Source organism: Condylura cristata, unplaced genomic scaffold (genome assembly GCF_000260355.1).
Source record: "Condylura cristata isolate star-nosed mole 26May11 unplaced genomic scaffold, ConCri1.0 scaffold00002, whole genome shotgun sequence".
NCBI classification, from domain to species: domain Eukaryota; kingdom Metazoa; phylum Chordata; class Mammalia; order Eulipotyphla; family Talpidae; genus Condylura; species Condylura cristata.
The window spans coordinates 49,882,923-49,902,574 of record NW_004567103.1 but is presented as its reverse complement, the minus strand read 5'-3'; the positions used below and the strand labels follow the sequence as shown (position 1 = coordinate 49,902,574).

General features: G+C 36.4%; 1 protein-coding gene across 1 annotated transcript in view; it reads left to right on the top strand.

Annotated features, from left to right (window-relative positions):
* The first annotated feature begins 2,305 nt into the window (after window positions 1–2,305).
* The window catches only part of CSRNP3 (cysteine-serine-rich nuclear protein 3), a 165,261-nt gene continuing 147,914 nt past the window's right edge, over window positions 2,306–19,652 (top strand). Inside the window, exons 1-2 of the mRNA XM_012725931.1 lie at window positions 2,306–2,336; window positions 14,489–14,659. The gene's annotated coding sequence lies outside the window, so the exon portion shown is untranslated. The remainder of the gene's footprint in view (window positions 2,337–14,488; window positions 14,660–19,652) is intronic.

Here is a 19,652-nt window from a genome sequence, read left to right as displayed (position 1 = left end):
TATGGCAACGTTTATCTTGATCTTGATTTTGTTCTTTCCTTTCCAGACTTGTCTGGCCATTTCTGACCCTTTTCTATGGGTCCTGGCCAGAAGGTGCTTTAGACTTGTGGCAGGCTTTCAGGCCTTGCTTTGGACCAATCCCTTTTGGTCCAAAGCAAGGGTCCATAAGGGGATGGGTAACTTTGGGTGTTTGATTTAGAAACTATTCTTCATCTTGTCTGTATTGCATACTAATTGTATTAAAGTTCCTTTCGTTTGTCTTAATTGTATTAAAGTTCCTTACGTTTGTCTTGATGCGGTTGATGGCAGGACTTATTTAGAGCGGGCAGGTTTGTGGGTTCAGCGGTACCCCTCTCTCACTGCCTGTAACACTAATGACATATATCCACTGTCCTTACTTAAACATGCCCTAAATGATGGCTATTTTGCAGCTATACCAACATCCTAGAGCTACCCATGATTTCAATGGAAGACTTAATATTTCACTCTGCTAAGTTACAAAAGTCAAAACATCCAAACTAAATGTTTAACTTTACCTCCAACCCCTTTTTTGTCCTCCTTTTGCTACTACCATCTCATCAGAAATTTGCTTAGCGTTTGTATCCAAGGAATATTTGTATAGTTATTGACCAACAGCATAGTTGGCATAAAATACACTGGGAGAGCTTGCTAAAAAGTGCTGAGTCACAACATTCCTCAAATGCTGATTCCTTAAGTATGGAGTGAGGCCCACAGATGTGCATTTTAGCAAGCTGTGCTGCAGCAATTCTGATGCAGACTGCCCCAGCCCCCACTTGAAGAAATGTTGCTTTATAGATTACTCCATCTTTCCTAGCAGTAGGGTCACAGAGACTTCCAAATATTGATATTTTTTTCAACCATAGAGGGTTTAGCATAGGAATAGGGGCTATTTAACTTTCTCCTTATCTTTAGCAAAGCCTCCCAAAGATACTCCAGAAAATCTCACACACCAAGTAAAATCTGTGCTCTTCTACAGAAAGTCAATTTCAGGTCAAGTTATTGGTCCTCCCCTCCCCCTCCCCCAATAAGACTGGCACGCTAGCTCCTTTCTGTATAGCTATTCCTGGAAAACCAATGATCTTTCCCTCATGCCAGTTTAGTTTTGGAGATAAAGAATACTTTGTTGCCCACTTCCATCTTTTTTTTCTCCCTTGTTTTCCTAAAGACAAAATACGGATTTAAGGAATTGAATAGCAAAAGTAGACTGCACATAGTTTAAGGTATAGATAACTTCCATTGTTTATGCATTTCAAGGAACTTTTCAGAACATCTCCACCAGGGGAACCTCAATTAATAGATTTTTTTACCTTTGTAAATTTTGTGACTTGTATTGCATTTTTAAAATTAAGTAAATAATTTATATGTAATTCAAGTTCTTTAATTAGTCCTAACCTAACCTTCTGGCTGATAAATTAGCTTTGAGAGTCCTTTAATATGGAAGCAGAGTTCAAAAGTTGAGCTGGTTTTTCCAGGGTTATTAAAATAAAGTTGGGGATCAATTAATTGTTTTGAAACATGACAACCAAGTGGTTGATCCTTTTTAGTCGTTAACCTTATTCACATAGGCACATTGATGCTGGCATCTGAGGAATCTGAGGCAATGCTAATAGCCACATAACTTTAGAATCGCTGAATATTTTAGTTCTCAAGGATTAAATATATATTTTCAGGCTGATTAGATGGCAACAGTGCCAGAAGGCTGAATTGCAGATTATGATACATCTGTGTAAAGGGTCTAGATTCAGTTTAACTATAGTTCTTCATGAAATGAGGCTGCATTTTGTTACCTTGTTGCTCAGTTTCAACCTATCTACACATCAAAATATATAACGAGGAGATACTTTCTTTTACTACTCCATTGAAAAAAAATCCTGGGAGTAAAAACAAATGGCAATTTACCTAGACTTTATATGAGTGTTTTGCTTTGTGTATTTTGATTTCAGGTGAGGGAAGCATTGATTAACCCTATTTCCGTAAGTAAAAAACAAGGTATTTTACCTCAGCTGAGTTCACCTGCACACATTTCTATAGATTGGGGTTATCCGTTGAAACATCTGTCAGTCTTTTATCTCTTTATCCCTATCCTCTCCGTATTTTTCCTATTCCCTTCCTTCTCTCCCAGCTGCAAGGATTTGTCCTCTAAAAGAGTGGGGTGGGAGGGAACAAGGGATGGAAGCAGAGCAGCGAGCATGAGCCAGAGAATGCCAGGATCTGGCTTTTGTTATTGGTTGGCTGCAGCCTGATGGATAGACGAGGGAGGAGTGAACTCCTCAGTCTGTTCTGCCGGAGCTGAAGTACAGAAACCATATTTACAGGTAAGAGCAAAAAAGCAAAAAATATTTTTCTTCAAAAGACAATGCTTTTCAATTCCTATCGAGACCATAGTAGGACATGAAAATTATTCTGAGGGATTTCCGAAAATGTGTCCCTTTCTTTACTTGAAGCTTTGCAAATGAGCTGTTCTTTATCTGTGCAGAATTCTTAGCTGATGAAAACACCAGAGGCATGTCTAATCCTGGATAACTTTCTAAGCAGTGTTACTGAACAAAATTAATAGGTAAAATGAGTCATCGTGTGTGTCTTTTCATGTTGTGATTCAAGTTTAAGGTAATGAGATCAAAAGAAGAATGAGAAAATCTTGGTAATTCCACAGGTACTGAGAAAATGGAGCTTTCTCTGAATATACACTGTAAAATAGGTTTGGAAAATAATATTTTGCAGCTTGTAATGTAAATGATTTATGTGCATTTGATTCCTTTTATTTAATGTAGTGTTGCAGGGGTTGAACAGTTGTATCATTTTATTCTGTAGGTTGTAAGCTTTACTGATAAAGTAAATGTGTTTTTGTATTTTATCAACTTGCATAGGTACATTTTAAGTGCCTAGTAACCTGTTTGTGTTGTGAAGGATTAAAAACATTGTAAAAATTCTATCTGAAAAGAAGTTTCACTGGTAATCTTATTTTTTTAATCAAATATATCTGGACAAGTATTCCCTCACAGCACTTATAGTCTTGATAATATCCTTAGAGCAGTAATTTTTCAACAGCTCAAAAGTTACCATTTTACTTTACCAGAAGCTTATATCTCCTTATGTTTTCTTTTATTTTCCCTAAAGGTAAAATAGGGGAGTTTAAATATGGTAACTAAATGATGTAATAAAAAACATACACAAAATAATTTTACTCCAAGTTATTTAAGTATAAAGTTATTTTAATTAATAAATTAAAATAGGGGACTTTCATTAATATAGGAATTTTAGGAAAGATTATTACTTATGGGCTCATCAGCAATCAATTAATACTTGTTGATTACAATCATGATTTGTTTATATATTTTCTTTTGAATGAATCACAGACTAATAGGAATGAATACGTATATTCATTGCTAGGGATTTTTTCATCTTATTTTTTGTCAGAGAAATGGATTTTGCCTGTGAATATAAGGCAAAAACATAAATTACTGCAAATTAAAAAAAAATGGATTAAAAGCTACTGAATATTGGGGCAAAGATATAAATGAAAGGATAACTAGTTAAAATTTCCTCAATGTACAAAATATAATAACACGTTTCTAAAAGTGTGTCATAGTCATACTGACCCAATCAGATACTCTTACATAGTTTGTTTAAAAATATTTCTGGATTTCAAACATCATGATATGATACTGAAATTTTGACATGTTTTGAATTATTGATAGATTCTTCTATGTTGGTTTTTTTAAAAAAGTGATGGCTAAGTTAATTCATCCTTTGTATTGGAATTTAAGGTGATGTGTGTGTGTCAATATAGGTATATGATCAGGTAGTCACCTCTTAAAATGTATCAGAAGAAATGAGTCAAGGCAGTTATATTTTTTGGAAATTATAAATTCCTAGTAAAGCTACCTCCAGGAATGAAGGGGAATTGATGAAAATTAGAGAGCAGAGTTCCACATGGTTTTAAATTATTCTGTTTCCTTGGAAACCAGCTGCTGCAGATGCATTTTGCTTGCTTTGGCTAAAAATATCATCCTTTTAATAATCGCTAAGGGAAAGGTTTTGAATAAAACCAGAGTATATTGTTGCTGCTTTTTATAATTTCCTTAATGGTTCACATATTTTGGATGAAAAGTAGATAAACCCTTTCTCAATCAGCATTTCCTGATCCACTGTCATCCACTGGCAGTCTTCTGCAAGAGACGGCTCCAAGAGATAACTATGGTAGTTTTTACTGCAGAGACTACAGAAAAAAGTGTGTGTGTGTGTGTGTGTGTGTGTGTGTGTGTGTATGCACGTGTGCACACATGAGTGCAGGAAAGAGAAAGAAAAAAAAAACATGAAAGAAAACAGTTAAAGAGGTTCCTGTCCAAATGAAAAATGAAACAACACAAATGAAAACCACGTAAGTCTGCTCTGTGAGAGATGGTAGAGTGAGACCATTTGTTTCTCATTTGATGCAAATATTTTAAAGATTCAAATATAAAGATTCAAATGTAGGTTTTCAATATATCCATTCTATATACAACTTCATCCTTTGCACAATACTTTCTTTATTCTCCTTTTGTTTGCAGTGGTTGGCAAGATGCTGAAAAGAGAATAAATTAAAAACCTTTTAAGTGTACCAGTTATTTTAATAACAAAAAAAGCTTTTGAGCCATACATATGTTTTTCGACCATGGTTTGTGAGGGCAAATTTAACATGTGACAAATAAGTTCATGTTAGATTAAGAATTTTTAAAACTTAATGTTCAGACCATGTATCACTAATGCAGTCATTTCCTTACCTTTGGAAGCTCACTAACATAATGTATTTGAAATTTAACATGAAATGTTGTAAGTCAACATATAATACTTTTGTTTTATTTGAAATTGGGGGGGGGGGGGTTAAAAAAATCCCAAGAACAAAATTTATGTGAATTTTGTAAAAAATAACCCACAATCCTCATATTTTACCCTATTCAAATTCTTAAATTATTTTTCCCTATAACATTTTTTTTCTCTCAGCTTAATATTGAGAGGGGAAGTCATCAAAAAACTGTACATTCTTCCTATTTTATTGTGCTGCAGGTGAGGTTTCTAACTCTTTTTTTTAACCATTTAAATGTTTTTGATATATAACAATTTTCATTACACTAATTTGAGTTTATTAGATTTACTGTTAGCAATGTAATAAAGTACATGCTTAGACCATGTTTTAAGCTATTTAATATCTGACCAATGCATTATTTAAAATGAAATTAACTTGGTATGTCAGTATGTATTTTTCAAAAAGATCTAGAATAATGGACTGTAAATTAGTTTTTGTCAATTAATGTGAGAAAACATTTAGTGGAAGCACTATCAGCATATACAGATGATAGTCAAGAGCAAGTTAACAACAGATCAGATGCACTAATAGGTGGATTATGCCTCTTATGCAAAAACCCTTATTTTAGGCACAATAAAAATTGTTGAGTATATTTCAAGCGCCTGAAACCAATATATTGCATAGCTAGCCTCTCAACTACAGATAATCTTTAAGTACAGTTAGTAGTGTCTACTTACTGCTTCACATGTCTTTATTTGCAAAAAGTAAATTACAAGATTCATAAGTAAGTTTGCATGAGTCTTCAATCTCATAAAATGTATTCAGGAAAGTGAATTATTTATAGATTCCCTTAATACATAGAGTGACAACTATGATCTACAATGGACATATGTTAGGTTCACCTGTAACTCCACATTGCTAGAAATGGAAGACTAAAATTTATAAGAAATAGAAGTGACACCAAAGTAAGAAAACTTGGGTCAGGTTTCACAATGTTTAAAGTATGCTACTGACTTCAGACAGTTCAACTAATGAAAAATAGCTGTGATATTTGTACAATAATAGACCATAAGTCAAAATATTAACAATTAGAAGTTATTTTTGACTATATATTTTTTTAATCTGATAGCTTGATATAGGGCTGATATAGAAAGGGAGTGCTTTTTTCCAAAGCAGTGTTATCACTCTTGAATTCCCATTTTGTAAATTAAGGAATAGGGAATGATTACATCTGAATGTTTCAAAGATTTCACAAAATCAGTTGAGCAGATTACTTAGATGTTTATTTCACAGTTAGTATAATGGACCAAATACTTTGACTTGAAAGTTGTTGAATGCATATACTCAGAAAATAAAATCAAAATGACTTCTTAAGCATTTACTTCAATATTATGATGACCTTGATAGATACCAAAGCTAATTTTAAAAGTCACAATTTAGAAACTATTTCATATGGGATCAAAATTTTTAATAATTTTTTTTTCATTTTAGGCTCACAGCTTAAAAGTGAAATTATAACCATGATATTTATTTTTAAAGAGTTTTCACACTATAATTAGATGAAGAGTTTAACACATTATCTAACAATACAACAACATAGGGTGGCACACACATTTCTGTACTTCCCATGACTCATAAGAACATGATTTTAAACCAAATGGCCAACTGCCATATAAAGTAGTTCTTAAGTAAATTTTTAGATCTTTAAATAATATTGACTATAAAGCCCTTTACAAATTACACCTGACTCATTTATTATATGTGGAAATTTGAGTCTTTGGTTACCTTCAAAGCATGGGAATATCCATAATTCATTTCTGGATTGCTCATTTAACTTGAAAAAAACTAAAGTTTGGGAGGGATTTTCACGATATCTTCTTGGAAAACTGAGCAGTTCCTTGTGTAGAGTAACACAGCCAGACACAGTGTTTGTATTGAATGTGGGGTATACTCATAGTGTATTAAATATTAGATGAAAGAAAAGCAGAGTGTAGGTGGATTTTGGAAGAAGGTGAAAAAGCATGACATGGCCAGATGGTTCCCAGTGCATAACAACATGGGAATGTTAGAGTTGCACAAATTCTCCATTTCTGCCCTTGGTATTGCATGAACCTAATTGCTTTGATTTACTGTAATAGTCTCCATGACTTCATGCATTTGCTGTCATGGTCAAAATGAATTTTGTTTTCTACTAAGTTTTGATAGTTGCTGTCATCTTGTAGCTATATACAATATATTTAATGAATGAAAAATATGATTTCCTACACTGGACTCCTGAATCTATTTATAATGACTTTCATTTCCTTTTTTATCCCCAGGTTAAGTTAGCTACATAAAATCAATACTGGTTGTGATGCTATCAGCATATTGAGGCAGAAATATTCTAAGATTTTAAGAGTCATAAAAAAGTTCTTTTTTAGGAATTTTTCTTGTAGTTCATAAAACTCATATTTAAAAATTAGTAAAGGGTTTTAAGTGGGCCCTTCCCTGTTGTTCACTGGTGTCCCATTGGCTGTGTATAAAAAGGGAATTGAGCTTGAACTCTCCATGAGAAGCTTCTATTAGTCAGAGATCTTTGCATAACTTATGGACAAGGTCTACAAGAACAACATCAACCTCAGGTTTACCTCAAATCTGTCTTGCACTTTGGGTCATGGCTTCTTGGTATGGTCATATAGCATTACTTGGATTTCCTAATAATCCATTACCCCCCTATCTCAATTCTTTGAGATTATAATTATAATTCTTTGTGTCCCAGAATTTCCTTGGTCTTTCCATCAATGTCACAATATATGCCTGATATATATTATGTGCCACAAAATTATATTTGCTGATTTAATAAGGAATTGGCTAATCTGATCCAGAAAATGAGCTTTAAACTTTTCTTGTACCCTCTCAATGACACTTAACTACATTCTAATCCCTTCTTTTCCTGTGCTTCTTTGTTAATGCTCTTCCATTATAACAACAACCCTGTGACTAAGCCATACAAATTTTGTATTGCAGATTTTTTATTGTATAAATTTCATTTGACTTCCACTTTAACAGGGGATTTCATCCTCTACGTAATTTCAATTGCATGATTATTTCTACTATGCTGTTTCATTATGCTACTATTCCATATTTGAAAGAGATATTGTATTAAATTAATGGTTTAAAGGTAAATTCATTTAATTATATTTATATTTAACATATATTATAAATGTTAAATAACACTTGTGTAAGAAAATATGGTAATACAAATTTTACCAATTTATGCAGTCTTCTTCATTGAGTCCCCACTCTCCAGTTAAAGTTGATTCAAGTTAAAATTGTTCTGGACCCACTTTCTGCCATTTATATGGTGTTCTGGTGAACAGTTCCATGTCATAATGGCTGACAAATGACAGTCCTGAATCAGTGAAAAGATACCAAAGATTCATGCTCAGAGTTAATATCCCCATTTTACTAGGATTTAATGTCTCTCAAGGTAAAGGTTTAAAGATTATATGTGACTAGCAAAAGTCTTTTAATATAAATATCACCACCATCAGGTAAAACTGACAAAAAAATCAATAAGGCCATGTCCTAATGTCTGGGGTTAAAATCTAAAAAGCAACATGTGTACTTATGTTTCAAAATATGTGCTTTCACATAGACAACTTGTGTTCAAAATATAGTTTACTTATACCTTAAGCTTTGTGTTGCTTACAGATAAAGTGGGATAATATCTAATTATAAATATAAATGAGATGACATTCTTAGAATTTGGTTTCTTGCACCAAGTTATGACTCAGCAATGTTATGATTTTTTTTTTTAAGATTTATTTATTTGTGCATACAGAACTGGGGTACAGGCCAGAGGCTCAGGAGCGGCGAGAGGCTTCACCAGAGATAGAGTGGGGAGCAGAACAGGCAGATCGACAAAATACACTGCTGAGGGGAGCAGTGGGTGGGTCAGGAGAGGTCTGCCATGCCATGTGGTTACCTCCAGGGCAGGCGGGAATTGAACTCATGCGGAAGTGGCTTTTAGCCTCTCAGTGCTGTGCTTTAACCCGCTGCACCACCAGGGAGGGCCCATGGTTTTTTTTAAAGCAATTTAACTTAAGTAAGAAAAATATTTAAAACAAATGGGCAGGCTGAAGAAATAAAAAAAAAAATTCTCTTAAGATCTATGAGAACATTTAGATAGAGGGAGGAGTCTTCTGTGAAGGTAATATAGAAGGTCCAAAACCCACAAGCAAAAATGCTGGCTTTTTAACTATAATGAAGGCATTTCATTATAATGAAACAAATATAAATAAACACAATATTTTATTATTTTAGATTTATTTATTTTATCTTTATGCATACAAGAACTGGGATGTAGCGGAGGTGTGGGGGCAGAGTGAGAGATTCACCAGAGACAGAGTGGGGAGCAGAACAGGCTGGCTGACAAAGTACACTGCTGAGGGGAGCAGCGGGTGAGACAGGAGAGGTCTGCAGTGCCATGTGGGTCAACTTCTCGACCGGCGACCAAACTCATGCTGCAGTGGCTGTGACAGCTTCAGGGGTAGCAAGATTCAACCCCTGCGCCATCGGAAAGGCCCCAATAAACACAATATTTATGCATACTTTACCACAAGAAAGAATGCTAAGTACTTTAGATGCACGTGCACATACACGTACACACAAACATATCCTTTTCACTCTAGATTTAAAGGGTTCATGTGGCTAGGTCAGGCATGCTAACTAGCTCTGTAATCTATCAAGTCATTGATTTAGAACCATAATTACATAATGCAAAATACTTTTGACATATCATGTACACATAATCACAAATTGTTATCTTAGGATTTTGCAACAAAAGTGTATACTCTAGTGGGCAGGGAGTTTTGCTTGCCACACTAGATCTTGCCTAATACATATGTTTGCCCTCACTAAGATAGTGCCTGACATACAGTAAGAACATTGGCTTGCTCTTATTCTTTAAAAAAAAAAAATTATTTTTATTTATTTATGCATACAAGAGCTAGAGTGTAAGCCAGAGAAGTGGGAGATGATGGGGTGAGAGGATTCACCAGAGACAAAGTGGAGAAGAACAGGGAGAAGCACTGAAATACACTCTTGAGGGGAGCACTATGTTGGAGATTGAAGCGTGCTCAGTGGCTGGCTATATCATGATAGTGCTGACACTTAACCCTTTGCACCACCAGGGAAGCCCAGAGTTTCAGCATTCTCCTTGAAGTTTGAGGTTAAGCCTTTGGCAAAACATGGTTACTCCACTAGGGAGTAATCTTGACTCTGTTCATGGCAGGTCATCAAAATAAGGGTCTCTTCAATTGGAAGACTTTGTATCATGCCCCCTAGTTTTCTGTGTTATTCATGTAATACCTCAAAGTGCAGTGGAGTAGACTGGTCATTCACACCTGGTTTAAAGCTCCCTTTTATATCAAGCTAGCTAAATTATATCTTCAGTCAAGATTTTAGCATATCGCTTTGGTTTCATTTTAGTTGTAGAGCTATATTTGAAATACATAGTTTGGGACCAATGGAGGGTGTAAAGCTAAAACTTAGGAAAGAAACACCTGTAGTATGCATTCTAGCACTAAGTCCATCAACTCCATTTTTCAAATGAGAAAACATTGACTTAGGAAATTAAGTAATTTGACCAATAACTTCTATTTAGGACATTAAAAACCAGATTTTCAAGCAACTGCCCTCACTCTTTTCATTTTACTAGCAATTCCTGGAACTCTGAATTTATTTCTAAAAATCTCACCAGGGAATGTCAATGATTATCCTCATCTAAATCCAATAACAGTAGCATTACCACTTCCCTGTGGCTGAAGGCAATGTAGTAGTTATAGTGCAGATTGATTTCTTTTCTCCTAAACTTTGTAGCTGTAGCTTCTTGGATCTTAATTTTTAAATTAACACCCGTGTTTTCAGTTGGGGAACACAGGTATTATCACATATTCAGATTAAACTGGTTCTTTCCATTTCCCTCTCACTCCAAATAGAGAGGTGCCAAATTTTACAATAATTGTATCTAGCATTTTTTTCTGTAGTCTACGCACATGCTGTTTTTTCCTATTTATTACTTTTCTGTGTTTAATTTTTCAATAAAATTAGTGGCCAGATCTCATAAGTCACCAAAATTCTAATTTCTCCTTTGAGAAATTCTTCTTACTCTTTTGCATATCCTACTTTTCCTTTATATTTCCAAAATTATTCAATTTACTTTTACCTTATTTACCCTATTATGCAGCCATCTCTAGCCTAAACAATCTGTTCCCATTCTTGTTCTAATTTTTGTCAATTAACCTCTGGTAATCAACCCAAGCTCATGGTTGAATCACAGTGCTGTCAGAAATGTTTTTGCTGTGAGAAGGGAAAGGAATATTAAAATACATATATAGTTGTGGAGGATGTCAGGACACAGGAAGTCACCTCATTCTCCTCTGGTTTCTTCCAGAATGGAAAGAAACCAAGCAAGCTTCAGACAGATTGATAAGGGCAGGGGGGTGGGGAGGGGAGAAACAGAGAAATTTAATGTAATGTGTATCTCTTGTATTGGGGAAAAGACCAGCAGAATTAATTCCTTCCCCACTGGCTTTAGATGCCATCTTATTTTTTTAAAAAAAATATTTACTTATTTATGCATATAAGAGCTGGGGTGTAGACCAGAGGTCAGGGGCAGTGAGAGACTTCACCAGAGACAGAGTGGGGAGCAGAACATGCAGATCTACTGAAAGACACTGCTGAAGGGAGCAGCAAGTGGGACAGGCGAGGTCTGTTGTGCCATTTGGGTCTGCTCCGGGGCAAGAATTGAACTCGTGCTGCAGTGGCTGCCGACAGCTTCACAGTGCTGTGCTTTAACTCTTGTGCCACCAGGGAGGCCCTGAGATGCCATTTTAAATAGCTTTGAACTAGAGGGATGTTAGAAAGTCATGTGTATGGCTTGCTGGGACTGGTAGTCCTGGTCACTTGCGATAGCACCAGTGTGGAGATAGACGCGGTAGTCTGGAAAGGCGGCATTCCCTGGCTCCGTTTGCTCCTCATTGTTCCCCTACCATCACCTCCTCCATGTCTTCATGTCATTTTCTCACTGTGACATTGACTCACTTAGCAAATAAAAGTAGAATGTTCTCTATAGGCCAAACTTGTTATCATTATACCATTTAAGTGCTATTTTCCTCCTAGCAGTTATCTCCATATAATATAAAATATATTTAACTTTCTTATCTTTTTATTGTTTATTACCCTTTTCATGATCAACACTCAGTAGTGAGTGAGCACTATTAGGTGAAGGAAATTTTTTTTCTCTGTTGTTATTTTCTTTTTCTCCAGCATCTAATGTAGTTGCTAGCGAGTAGAAACTCAATAGATGTTCACTGAATAAATAATACATGGCCTCTAAATAAAGGGTAGACAAACAAACCTCTTTTCCATAGAATGGCATAATTGCCTGAATAAGGATGTTGCATTTCTTTTCAGAACAAGCTGAACTGAGATATACTGAAAGAACAAGTCAACTGGTGTTCAGGTTCAAGGCTTTTAGGATATAATGAGGTAGCAACAGGCCTGTCAGAAACCAAAGCCATGTACCAACTGAGGAAATAAGGAAGCAGAAAATACAGACGCAGAGAAAGCTAGTCAGCCGCCAGACTGGAGCAAATATGCCTGAGGAAGGGAAGCTAACCAAACTGAACTGAGAGAGAGCTGAGGTTAGTGAACAATGCAAAGATGGTGATCAGACTTAAGGTTCCTTTTTTAACAAAATTACACTGGTTACACTTGTTCCTCACTGCCCAGAAGGTATGCTAGGACTGCCATACTGAGGTTTGCAGCTTAAAATGTCACCTCTCCTTGGGTGCATATTTTGAGCAGGTGTTTTCTAGCAACTAAATTCGTGTCCCCAACTGATGTACGGAACAAAAGCATTTCAGGTTTTGTCGTTGGCTAATGAGGAAGAGAATGTTTGATTCCCTCTGTTAACCTTTCCAAGTCACACATCACTGTCTGAACCATTCTTTGTCTGCACTATTGTGCCATTCCCAGTTGGATTTTAAATTGCAAGGTAATTGAAAATGTATCCTTGATTTTATAAGTAAATTAAAAAATATATTTATTCATACAGAACTGGGGTACAAGCCAGAGTGCTGCATCCTAACTGGCTGCGCCACCAGGGAGGGCCAATAAAATTGTTTAAGATTTACTTACTGATGCATACTGGGGTACAGGCCAGAGGTGCAGGGGCGATGAGAGGATTCACCAGAGACAGAATGGGAGCAGAACAGGCAGACTGCCAAAGTACACTACTGAGGGGAACCACTTGCGAGGCTGAGAGGTTTGCTGCGCTATGTAGGTCCCGTCCGTGGCGGGGATTGAACTCTTGTGGAAATGGCTATGGCTAGCTTTGTAGTGCTGGGCTTTAACCCATGGCGCCACCAGGGAGGGCCTATAAGCAAAATTAATAAGGGGAAGATTGGAGAATATGAAGGCATCTGGTGGAAAGTACCCTCTGGACTATGAGTAGGGCATTGTTCGAATTACAGGATAGCCTAGACTGGGGAAGCATGGAAACAAATTGCCCTGGACCTGAGCAGTGACTTACCTTACGTCTGAGCAGGCATTTCTGTTTCTAGTTCACAAGTGTTCACACTACTTACTGACTCTTTGATTTTGAGTTCACAAGTGTTCACACTACTTACTGACTCTTTATTATCATGTTCATGCCATCACTTTTCCTAGAATGGAAAGCTATTTCTTGACTTCTATTACAAATACCAGTAGGTGAGAGAGTAGACTAAGGTGAACTTGTGGTTGGATTACATCTGACCCTCCTGTCACGTTGAGGTTACCTGGCATTTTAGGAATTTGTGTTTACAACTGCTGATAATGGAACAGTTATTCTATAGTTATGAACAGACTGTTATTCTTAGAGGTGAATGGTTGGCTTAAATTGATATTAACCAAATTTTAAAATTACACCAGGCTGACCTCTGGCTTTCACTGACCATGTTGACACAGAGATGGAAGAGAGTTACATTAATATTTTATCCAGTAAAAGATTTAAGGACTGTGGCTTTACCCAGTATAAAAATCTATTCAGCCCAACTCCTTGTCATAGGATTCAAGTATTCCCTATAGCTCTGCTGAATTGACTGGAAACATGATAAGGCATCTAAATTCTGCAGGTATAGCCATTCCTAGCAACCAATTTGATTTTTGATGGACAAAAAGCCCCTGGAAAGTAGATGCCTTTGTACCTGAGAAAAAAGAAATCCCCAGCAAGCTAGACATGCCCTCATCAGTATGCTCTGGATATGACAGCATGCAAGTGAGTGATCTATTTCTTTCTGAACTCTGGCTCTGTCAGTGACAGGACACAATTTACTAGAACAAATCAAATAAATGTATTTGACTCCTGTTTTGATGTTACAAAACACTGAACCATATTTCTTATTATTAGTCCTCTTATTCTGTATTCTTAATTTTGATTTTTTTATCAAATAGTATTTTCAGAATGTGGGTACAAATAACAGTGAATCAGGGCAGACTTATTCTCAGTGCTTTAAAACAATATGAAATGAAGAATTTCTACAAAGGCATGATAATGTGGTAAATGTTACAGCCCCCCTAAAATGATTTGGAGACCTCAACTATGCAGTCACTGGTTAAATATTCAGTGCTCTGTTGTTCCCACTCCTGTTACAGGTACATGTGACAGCACTGCAGAGATGAGTGGAATTTTAAAGGGGAAGTTTGAAGAAATTGACAGCTCCTCTCCCTGCTGCTCTGTGCAGGAATCAGATGATGAAGTTTTTAGCTGTGACAGTGCTGACAGTGTTGATAGTGTCAATCCGTCCACTTCTAATCATTTCACTGGTAAGTGTCTGTAGCTGTATTTCAGGTTGTACTTTAAATTGTGTTGTCTGGTTGATTCTTGGAGTTCTTAATCTTTGTCCACCAACATATCAGTTCCCTAATTTTTCTTCCTATCAAGTTTATTGGCAATGCATAGTGTCATTTTGTTTAATTAGTCCCAGGAGCATATCCCTATTCACCTGTGTGGGGTGAGAGTGAGAATGAGAGGCAGGACTGAGTCCATTAGAAGGTAAGCATATAGCAATTGCAATTGTTTCATGTGTGCCTTCAGTTTTCTGAAGTAGAATCCTTTTTTTTTTTTCAATCTAACCAATGAAGATATTTTATTTAAACTTGTAGTATTGGTCAATAAATTGTGGAATATTTGCATGCTGAGTATAACGTGTTCACTTTCTAGGTGGGAAAATGGTGTTTGTTTTTAAAAGAATATTGCTTTTAAATAATATCCTTGAGAACTTATAGTGTTTGGACACTGTGAAACCTTAGACTCAAAGTCAGGTTCATACATTATAGCAAATGTAGTTTTACACATGGTACACTTCTGCTAAACAATTAATATTAACAGTTTATCAGCAGTTATCTTTTAACTCAACACAATATGTTCTAAATTAAAATTCTAACCACTTCAAGCAACATCCCATGTAACAGATGCACAAAGGAAGAATTTGAAATGGATGACTCATGTTCAACATCTCATGACCATTTAACCCCAGTCATTAAGGGGAGAGGAATTTCAAAATAATTTTTTAGAAGTGTTAATGTCTTGCAGAGCAAAATTAAACATGACCAGTAAAAACCCTTAAATTCCACTTACTCTTAATATAATGATGAATTTATAAACTTCTTTTAAAACTGCACCCCAGAAAGCCTCCCTGGTGGTGCACTCCATAGAGCCTCCCTGGTTAAGTCTCAGCACTATCAAGCTACTGGCAGCCACTGTAGCCTGAGTTCGATCCCCAGCCAGGGAGCTGACCCACATGGTACAGCAAGCCTCTCCTGTCCCTCCCACTGCTCCTCTCAGCACCTTATTTCAGTCAATCAGACTGTTCTGCTCCCCACTTTTTCTGGTGAATCCTCCCATCTCCCCTCTTCTGGTCTATACCCCAGCTCTTGTATACATAAATAAATAGAAACAAATCCTAAAAAATTCACTAAGGTCTATGTGATATGATTCTGTGACCCTTGCTATTCTACTTTAATCCTTTCACCCCACACTTGAAAAATTCAGCATTTTGTTGGATAATCATTAATTTCCCCCCATTGTTGTTAGAAATATTTAGAATACAAATGAGTATAATTTTATAAGAACACTTAGCTTTGTATTATTTATTTTTTGATGAAATTAGAACTTTTTATGAACTTGTAGAAAGTCTAAAAATTTAGGAAGAGGAAAATTAATATGAGAGAAAGAAGAAAACAATTGCTGTTTTGAAAATTGCTCTTTTTACATATAAAAGTAATTGCTAGTCAGTGAATTTTGGGGAGATATTGTTTGAGATTTTTCAATGACCTTTTCAGCCTGCCCTCTAAGTGACTAGCTGTCTGGAGGGTGTGCATCTGACTGTCAGCAGTGATGCCCAGAAGGATATTAAGCATTAGATGATGCTTAAGGTTACTTATTGGATGAATGTATTGATTTATTTTGCAGTATTTCTTGTAAATAATAGATGTATATATTTAGGTACACTTCATGATTATATACATTACATATGCAACATGTATCTGCTATGGAAGTCAATATTCATATTATAGATAGCATAATATATTTAAGATACACATGAGATTTATGCAGTATGTACGCATTTTGAAATGATTACTATAATCAATATAGTTAACATTTCTGTCACCTAACAGTTATCTTTTTCAGTTGTGTTGTGAACACTTGAGATCTACTTTCTTGGCAATTTTTAAGACAATTCCTAAAAACTGGAGATATTGTATCCATTATGTTCTTATTCGTAGGAAAGCAAGAGTATATCTTTAAACTCAGGAGGGTCAAGAAAAATCTACTAAATACCTTTTAGGAGCCACCCTGGTGGTGCAAGAGGTTATGTCTCAGCACTATTAAGCTATTGCCAGCCACAGAAACATAAATTTGATCCCAAGCCAGGGAGCTACCCTGCCCTCATGGCACAGCAGACCTCTCCTGTCTCACCTGCAGCTCCCTTGAACAGTGTATTTCAGTGGATCTACCTGTTCTGCCTCCCACTCTGTCTCTGGTGAATGGTCATACACACCCTATCCCTGCTTCTCTGGCTTACACCCCAGGTCTTGTATGCATAAATAAATAAAATAAGTCTTTAAAAAGTACCTTTCATATAATCTTGAAGAGATCTATCCAAGTCCAGCAGCACTACAGGAGTCACCTAGATTTTTCACTTTTTTCTCTTGAATGACTCCTGATAAGCATCATCAATCTAGACCTTTTCTTTAAGATACCAACTCATCTAGTATAGGACAGTATCTTCGCCACCTTGGAGATTTTATTTTTGAAGATTTATTCTTTTATTCATACAAGAATTGGAGTATAGGCCAGAGGTGTGAGGATTCACTAGAAACAGTGGGGAACAGAACAGGTAGGTCAACTGAAATACACTGCTGAGGGGAGCAGTGGGTGGGTCAGGAGAGGTCTGCTGCACCATGTGGGTCAGCTCCCTGGCCTGGGATTGAACTCATGCTGCTGTGGCTGCGGATAGCTTCATGGTGCTGCGGCTTCACCATTGCACCACCAGGGAGGGCCCTCCGCTTTTTTTTTAAAAACCTGTTATGCTTATAACCTCCTGGGTGTCTATGCCTCTCCTGAAGTTACAAATTGACTCTCTCCTGTAAAAATCAATTGCTGTACTTTTCTATGCAAGACATTTATTGATTTCTATAGCTTTCAAGTTTACCAAGTGCTTATAGTGTTCATTTAAGTATTGTCATGTCTTGAAATAGTGGCTCCAGATGCTTTCCAGATGAAAGTGATGGTTTGGTGGCTTTGAGGGTTTGAGAAATTATAGTTTGGACAGTTGTGATGAGCACCTGAATAGTTTCTTGAAAGGGCAAACATTTATGTGAAGAGTGGATTTTTTTTTTTTGATAAGATGAACAATTGATAGCCATTTTGATAATCTGGTCATAACTTTCCTGTCACCAGTCTGAGATCTGGGGTGGCAGAAACATCATTGTGGTCAGAGAAATGTCTTCAGCTATTTAAAGTAGCTGCAAAATTTGATAATTTTTTTAAAGATTTATTTATTTGTGTATACAAGAGCTAGGGTGTAGTCCTGAAGTGTGAGAAGGGAGTGAGATAATACACCAGAAACAGTGGGAGCAGAACAGGTGAATTGACAGAAATACACTGCTGAAGGGAGTGGTAGGTGAAACGGGAGAGATCTACTGTGCCATGTGGGTCAGTTCCCTGATTGGGGATTAAATTTTGCAGCAGTGGCTTGTGATAGCTTCATAGTGCTGCAAGTTAATCCATTGTGCCACCAGGGAGGCCCAGAATTTGATTGTTCTTACCAATACAGCTGTTATTGTACTTTTCTTTGTGAATTTTTAAAGTTTTTGTGGAAACATTTGCTGACTCTACTCTGTAAGGAAATGGTGATATACATCATTGAACAACCTGTGTAATCAGAACCATGATGTGATGTGGGATAAACAGTGGGGAAGAAGGTTAAGGAAGACAGATTGAAGATGTGACCAGCAGGGTACTTTCTGTTACTGTGAGAGCCTCTTACCCTGACATAGAATACAAAACATTATTTTTATAAAGATGAGGAAGAAACCTGTTTTACCCCAGAGGACCTCATATTGTGTATATAGCAGAGAAAGACAAAAACACTAATAAAAAGTCAACACTAATTTTGAATTCAAAGAACTTCAGAGCTGGGCTAACTGCCTTACTTTGTAGATTTGGAGAACAATATCTATAGAGAGTAACTTGGCAAGAATAAAAATATGAGCTAGAGGCAAAGGACTTCAAAGTAGATCCTTAAAGGGCCCTCCCTGGTGGTTCATTGGCTTAAAGCAAAGCACTGTGAAGCTATCTGCAGTCACTGCAGCATGAGTTCGATCCCTGTCCAAGGAGGTGAACCACATGGTGAGGCAGACCTCTCCTGGTCTATCCCTGTTCCCCTCATCGGTGTGTTTCAGTACATCTGCCACTCTGACTCTGGTGAATCCTCTCATCCCCTGCACCTCTAGCCTATACCCCAGTTCTTGTATTCATAAATAAATCTTTAAGAACAAAAACAAAGTAGATCCTTAGAGGCTAGCTTTCCATTAGTCTCTGATGGCCTATGATGTCTCTGACTACTAAGTAGAGGGACCCAAATCATCAAAAGTAGAGGGACCCAAATCATCAAGTGAAAGACATGGATGTATCGTAGATATAGCTTTCCTTGCAAGTAGGATGAGTCCTTCTTTTGGTAAAATAATTGGCATCTCATCTCCTGTTGTTTTTTTTCCAATTGGTTTCTGGTTTAAGTGTTATTTCTCCCGACTATAATATACTACCAGTGGTGAGTTTATGAATAAATTCAATAACTTAAAAAGTAGTGGACAGAGAATTCAATTTGAGTGTGAATGAATAATTTCCTCTTTTTGTAAGTGACTAGGCAGACTGTTGAGATTTTCTTGTATGTCACTGACATTGATGGGAATATCTTACAGCGAACATGTTGTTTTACATTTACATGAAAGAAATTGGTTTGTCTTGGTGACATAATACTACTTCTGATAATGGGAAAATGTTGCAATGAAAAGTAGGTGAGATGAAATGTGTAGTATGCATCGTTCATGGCAGCTAACACACACAGGGTTATTTCATTTACTTTAAAAATAAAACCTTTGTACATTCCACTTTTGCCAGATGGGTGAATGGCATCCTGGACTCTCTAAAAAAAGGATAATGATATCTTTCCATCCCTTGAACTCCAGGACCCAACATTACTTGTTCAATAATTCAAGATTTCACCAAGCCACTTACCTTGCATTTCGATTA